The sequence below is a fragment of the Rhagoletis zephyria genome, unplaced genomic scaffold (genome assembly GCF_001687245.7).
Source record: "Rhagoletis zephyria isolate East Lansing unplaced genomic scaffold, Rhagoletis_zephyria_1.1 Rzeph_scaffold_21661, whole genome shotgun sequence".
In the NCBI taxonomy this organism is placed as follows: Eukaryota; Metazoa; Arthropoda; class Insecta; order Diptera; family Tephritidae; genus Rhagoletis; species Rhagoletis zephyria.
The window spans coordinates 1-7680 of NW_016178719.1; the positions used below are offsets into that span (position 1 = coordinate 1).

A 7680-nucleotide genomic window follows, 5' to 3' on the forward strand; every position below is an offset into this window, starting at 1 on the left:
AATAACTAGCATACATAGTTAGTTATTAATTGTAAAATATTAATTTTTTATAATAATTGCTTATAAAGTAAATGTTTGCTATACATTTTAGCCTAGTTGCGGTGCTGGCCCCTTAAAATAAAAATATATGAATATGAGTACATAATGTACTAATATATACGTATGTATGTACATACATATGTATGTATATACGTAGTATTTGTTGTTTTAAATTGGTGCTGTGTTTACACTATTTTAATTTGCTGTTATTTTTTTATTTATTTTTTAATGCTGCAGTAAGAGCTCATAGCTAAACTGGCGTTCGCTTTTTATTTTAATAACACTTTATGTTTGTATCTTCCTTTTGTTACAATAGCTACTTTTTTTAATTTCTCTTTGATTTGTGTACTCTTGAATGCTTTTTGTGTGTCTATTTTTTTTTTAATTATGCGAAAGAGCAAAGTATAAGCTGATGTCACTTGCTTGCCTTCAGAGTGTTACACAAGTGAAATTTTACGCAATTTCAAAAAGTTAAATTAAAATTTATAACCACACGAAAAAAAAAAAAAAAAATATTTACGGCGATTTTTTTTTCTTTTCATGGTATTTGGATATATACATACATAATATATAGATTTAATTCCTTAGTTAAGCTTAAATGAGTTGTGTGTCCTTGGCAATGAAGAGCGTGTAATTTTAAAGCATTTTATGTTCATATATCTACTACATTTTTAAAACCATACAAAAATTTGTCCATCTTTGAAGTGAATCGAAAAAATCGAATGCAGCTGTGGTTATATGCATTTCAAGTTTGTAATGTATTTTTTCCCCCCTTTTTACTAGAGAAACATCGTTAAAAATTTGCACATACATAAAATCACAAATGCATACAGTAGCTGGCAAAATGAAGTTGGTTAACTTAGGCGAGAAAAAAAGGGTGAATCAAGTGTCAGCTAATCTTAAAATGTGAAATTTCTCTTTACACATCTCGAAGTAAGGGATACTAGAGTTGGCTTGTATTAAATTTTTCAGGCATTTTGGTTTAAAAATATGTCCGTAACGTGGCCTCTAACTGTATTGGTTCGAAAGAAAACGCGCAAAAATAAGTTGATAATATAAAAATTACGCCTCTTTCATGCAAGTTGCCTTACCTGATGGATTTCGAATCAAAAATTTGGTAAGATTTAAGTTCAATAAATCATTATTAGTCTGACAGATTAATTCTTCTATTGCTTTTCATTCAAATTGCGCTTAAATCTTTTAAAGACCTTGTACTCAGAATGCAGGACAAGTACCGAGTAAATCGAGGCTATCACAGAATCCATCGTGGTTTCATTGTCGTTAAATTTATGAAAATATGAACCTTTAATCCTAATTGCTGCGAACGAGTGTATTCAAAGAATATGTTACGTTCGTACCTATTTTACGTACTATGATGTACAAAGTGATAGCTCCAAATACCTGATCGTTTCTAGCTCTTCTTCGTTCTAGCAGTTTCTGCAGAAGTCATTGTGGTGAAATTTGTATAGGTGTCTGAATAAAAGGACACAGTAAATCCCCAATTTTAGAATGGCTTCACTTCAGAAGGCCCACCTAATTATCTTCTGGGTATTGGCGCATGGCAACTTATTCTTACAACACAATTTTCCGAGGAACATATGTAACATAAGTTGTAACGTTTTTATTTTGCTTATGAAGTTCATATTAGTTTAACTGCGTGATATTAACCTAACATTTGGTACAAATTCTTTTACTAATAGCTTCCAAGGAGTTAACTTTGAATCTTTCTGTTGCAACTTTGCCTATGATCATTTCATTTTGTCACCTTCTGTATGTATATGAATATACATATAATTCTTAGGGCCGGTCACTGAATGTCTGGTTAACACTAACTATAGGTTAAACATCGTTATCGACGCTATCGACTCCCTGTTATATGTATGTTATGGAATCGATCACGTCCATAACGATGTTTAACCTGCAGTATGTATTTTACATTGAGTAATCGGCCCTTAATTTCATATACTTGCAAATTTAACCCATGAACGACCAACATGACGTATGCGCCCAAGACAGTTTCACGCCGTTGTTTAAGCATGAAAATTTTATTAGATTACTGCAAGTTTAATATAGAAAGAAGAAACGAAAAAATTTTCGGGACCTCTCCTTAATATGTAGATTCATTGCTTAAAATGCTTATCGCGTTCTCAATTTCCTGTCAGCTGTCACTAAATTTTTATTGTTAAACTTTCCGCTTTGACTAATCATTTATAATACGATATATATGTATATATATATTTTTTTTTTTTTTTGATTACTACATACTCTTACAGTCAATAGCCAAAATATTAGCAGCATACAAATTACAAATCGCACTGCGCTTACTCACACTTTCTTTTCTACATTTAATATATACCTTTTAACTTATACTTTATATGTACTCAGCAACAGCTCATAATTTTAGGCTAGTTTAATTTTGAATTATTATTTTTTTTATGAGTGCCTTTTATTTTTACCTTTTACACTCTATGTTAAAACTTGTTCAAAATAATTTTAAATATCGAAAGCAATATACAAATAATACTAAAGCACTATAAATAAATATTTGTTTTTAATAAAAAAACTTTCACACAAACAAAAAAGGTAGAATTTAAACTAACAAAAAATACTATTAAAAATGGCAAACAAAAAGACTTGCCTTAAATATTTGTTCATCATTAAAATGTTGCTATTTACATAACTGTTTTGAGTTTGTGTACACATATGTTTCGCATAATATATGTGTACATATGCATGTATGTATGTATGTATGTATGTATGTATAACTGTTTACTATATATGCCACAATTCCATAATTCGCCTACTCCTTAATGCTGCTCGACTACGTACAAATAAAAACTAATTATCAAAAGTACTTTTTAGACAATTTGCTGTCATGGCTATTTAGTTTTACATAATTATATTTTAGTAAACTTTTGCCTGCTATAATGAACTTAGACATATCTATGTATGTATACCTAGGTGTGTATATATGTATATGATGCAGTAAGTGCGTATGTAGTGCACAAGCTTTTGTCTTGAGGAAAACTAAATTCCAAGTTCATTTGTACCATCATAATTCTAGCGAAATATCTTGATTGCAACATTTATTTATAACTATTGCTTTTTTTTTTAAGTATGTAAATCAAATGTAGTTAATGCCAAAATCCAATCGTAAGCGTATTTTTTATACAAATGCATAAAGCTGCTACTAGACCCAAGCCAACGGTCTCGTCGCTTGCTAGATAAATTCAATGACGAAATCAGCTAATTAGTTGTCTGTTTTTTGTCTGTTGTTTTGGTATGCGTAGCTGGTTCTTTCTTCTAAATGATTACTTGCCAATGTACATATGTACATACATAATATTTCAATGAAAACCTAATTTGCCTAATTAACGGCTTGCACGTCGCCTACTTTATCTTCAAAAGGCTCTATTACAAAACACGTTTACAAAACAAAAAAAATATGTATCTATCGTACAAAATTGTCTGTATAAATTTACATTAAGTAACTTACAAAATATACCACATACGCATAACTGTTCAATCATGTTTTTGTCACTAATTTATATTAACGTTGAACTAATTTTTTTTTTTGAAATCTACAATTCATGTTCAATTTATGTGACCTATTGTTGTTCCGTTTTTCTTCGAGTTAACATACTCATAAGCGTCAATAGCGTTGTGCTTGTAAATTTGAGTGTGGTGTATACTATGTACATTTGTGATCCTAAAAAAAAGATATTCGCATTTTTAATATATGCTCCGAATGCATTGCCAGTTATAGTTCCGTTTTCCGTGTCCGTTATAGTACGTCATTGCTCTTTAGTTTTTAGTTTGATTTGTAGTTGTCCAATCTTTGATTGCATACTCAATAATGTTGTTTTATTTCTGATAAATTTTTGTGTTATTCATCCCAAGTAAGGACTAACGCAGTTGATTTCTGTAGGGAAAGTGTGAATATTAGAAAATGTTAGTATAGAGTAGTACATTTATTGCAATAAATATGCATTAATTTAAATAGTATGATCAACTTATATCGATATATATATGTAACTACAAAACAAAAAATGAACAAAAAATGAACAAAAATTAATTATTACGTTAACTTATGTGGCTTTAATTTAGAGAAAATTGTAATACATAAATATCAGAATATACCAATATATGCACATGTACATTGTTTTACATAAAATTTAAGCTGCAACAATTTTTATGCCGTTCAGCAGTTTTCATGTAAGGTTATTTATACACATTAAATACTAAGAATACCGAATGAATTTCGTAATTGCATTAGTTCATTTACAGAACTATATATACATACATATATAAGTAACTAGTAGACAATAAGGAATATAGCAAATATAATATAAGTAGAAGTATACTAACTTTTGAAGGGATATTGTCAACAATTGTGACAATTACATAAATTGCCTAAAATTAAGCATTACACAAATGAAATGTACTTCACATTGACCGCATATTGACGTTGTTCAATCTTGAAAACCAAACAAACAAACAAACAATGAATGGCAATCAAGACGCGAACAAATGATGGTACATTTCATCAGAGATAATGTGGCTTAACTTTACTCCAAGTGACGCGCAGGTTCGATGCGAGTGAAGTGAAAAAGTGGAGTCGAATGGTAGTAGATTAGGAGTGTACCGAAATGGATTGACACGCATAAATTTGCTTGCTTTGCTTCGTGTCGTCGTAGTTGTTGATGTTGCTGTTGTTGTTGTAGTTGTAGTTGTTTAAAGATGTTGCTTGGTAGAACGATTGAGCGCACGTAGCACGCTGCACGCATTATTTACACTTATAAGCACTAAAGTTTTATGTGAAATTTGTATCCAAGCGAAGCGCTGCAGCACGCTACCCACACAACTGGCGCTTTTATTTATGTATGTTTTCCTTTTCTTCAGTTTTTTTTTATTTTTTTATTTTAAAACTTAACGCATACTATAAAACGTTCTACCATACTGGTCCATTTACCTGGGCCTTTGTCTGTTAAAAAAATACACAAAACGAAACAAAAAAACAAATTCAAAATTGACACAATTACACACAAAATGGTGGATAGTTAAACATAAATTGACCTAAATATATAAGTATGTATGTATATTTATTTGGAATGGAAATAAAAAAATATGCTGAATATGGGGGCGGCAATACAATTTAATTGTGGGTTTTTGTGGTTGTTTTGTTAATTGTTGGCAACTTGTTATGCTCTAAATTTATATACATACAAGCGAGCAGCAATTGCTACACTATTTGTTGATCAAGTTTGTGAATTGTTATGTACATATGCATTTTTTTTTTAATTTAGCGGTAAGCATTCAAGGTCTGTCGGCTATTCTCTGTGGCAGGCGATGCGGTGCGTTCGGTAAGCTGAAGTAGAGCCTCATAATGCATAATTTAAAATTTGGCTTTTTTTTTTTTTGAAAATAAAGCAAACCGAGGCAATGCATCAGCTAAGACTCGTGTGACAGTTTTTACAGTGTGTTTCAAAATAATGCAAATAAAACAAGTGAAGAACGTCAGCGGATGGACGGACAGACAGACAGACATGGCATGAGCATTCTGATATATACAGTATCGGTCATATCTATAGCACGCCATTTCAAAGTGATATTGTGTGCAACTTATGTTTATTTATTTATTTTTGAGAATTTTCAATTAAAATACAGTTCTTTCTCTAACAAACCCCATATAAACCCAAGCTTAACAATTTGTAGAAAACTTCAAAAAAGTGCAACAAATTTTCACCTAAATTTCAAACTTTTTTCTCGGAAGTGTTTGAATTTTTCTGAATACACAGTTTTATAGCCCAATCAATTTTAGTCTGATAATGTGCAATTTTCAGGTGACTGAAAGTTACCGTTGATTTTTTAGAATTTTTTTCGCCAAAGGTGTTGCGGTTTTCATCCATATACAAATAAATTGAGTTTATTCATTATATGAAAGCCAATGCGACAAAAAAAATTCTAAAAAATTAACGGTAATTCGTAGCTACTTGAAGTTTGCATATTATCAGACTAAAATAGCAGTGGCTAAAAAACTGTGTACTCAAAAAAATTCTAACACTTCCGAGAAAAAAGTTTGAAACTTAGGTGAAAATTTGTTGCCATTTTTTGAAGTTTTCTACAAATTGTTAAACATGGGTTTTTATGGGGTTTGTTAGAGAAAGAACTGTATTTTAATTGAAAATTCTTAAAAATAAATAAATAAGCATAAGTGCCACACAATATCACTTTGAAATGGCGTGCTATAGATATGACCGATACTGTATAAATTAATAATAAACAATCATAAAGCAAAAAGTTCTCTATCTTGTAGAAGTGTAAAAATGCGGGTCCAAGGGGTTTTAGAGTTTAAAAAATTAAAGGTAAAAAGTTTTGTAAAGCACTCAGATGTTTTCATTTTATCGATCAAAATCTGCGCACCAACACATAACCGACTCCCAATTTATATTGAACAAAAATAAGCTCTTACATCCTTTTGTTATGTGAGTAGGCTTCATTGGTCAATTGTTCACGTGTTTTTTTCACTTTTTGCCGTAGATTTCGCTAAACAGCTTATTATCCTCAGGGACGAATACATGCATTAGTCACTTAAGAGTCCTGTACGGCCATGTTACGTTTTAAATGACTTTTGGCTCCGTTTATTTGGAAGTCGTTCATGACTTTTTTATAGAAATGGTAATTTGGTCTTTGATGGCCTGTAACATTCTGTTTAAATTGGCTTTTCATCCGAGTTAGAATGGCGATGCATTACCGATGACGAGGTAAATTTGGGAAGACCTATCTCGAATAGGAATTTTAATAAGTTATATTGCATTATTTTATCACAAAATTTCTTTATTTTCCCTAATTTTTTAAATTATAATTTACTAATTGCTTTAATTCTTCTATGTACTATATCGCCATTTTCATCAAATTTTTCAGGGCATTCAACCGTTTGAACAGCGAGTTGAAGTGAATTTTTTTTCTTGGGTTTAACGAAAAAAAATCTCCGTATCAAGGAAATTTTTATTCATTGATTTATTTATAGAATAAAAATATATATATATATGTATTGCGAACTGGAGTGATCGATACAGTTATAAGTCTATTTCTTTTTACATCGACATTTTGCCGACACGATCGATATTTTTGAGCTTCTACGCTTTTTAGCTTTCAGACACTGTTGTTCCACCTACTTATAAGTATGCCAATTAAAGCAATATATTAACTCATAATTACGCACGTCTTAATATTTTGAAACGCACTGTAAACTGTCTTCGACCGCATTACATATTCACTTATGTAACAACATAAATATTTGTACTCACCTAAAGTACTGTTCGTGCAGTGACTGTCGCTGGAATTCAGCAGCCTGTAAATACTATATTTATGCAATTAATGATGTTATTTATTTAACAAAATAAGGAGAAACCTGAAGCTGATCGGCGTAGGACATGCGCAGCAGAACATCCGGCTCTCTAGGCATAAGCATACTTGGGCGTGGATATTGACCAACATTCGCTGTTGTTACACCGGACATATGCAAGGAGAAATGAGTGAAACGAAAAAAAAATGTTTGTGAGAAAACATATTCAAATGGCCAATGCGATATATGAATCGCTGGCACGTATTTTATATACAAACTCACGTGGCAGTTGA

The 7680-nt window shown here is 31.0% G+C and overlaps 1 long non-coding RNA gene across 1 annotated transcript; it reads right to left on the reverse strand.

The window, feature by feature from the left end:
* Positions 1–185: 185 nt before the first annotated feature.
* On the reverse strand, positions 186–7680 carry LOC108381176 (uncharacterized). The gene is made up of 5 exons (XR_001849612.1): positions 7670–7680; positions 7454–7542; positions 7350–7402; positions 4408–5023; positions 186–3961 (listed from the first exon to the last, which is right to left on the reverse strand). It is a non-coding gene; the product is annotated as an uncharacterized LOC108381176 (long non-coding RNA).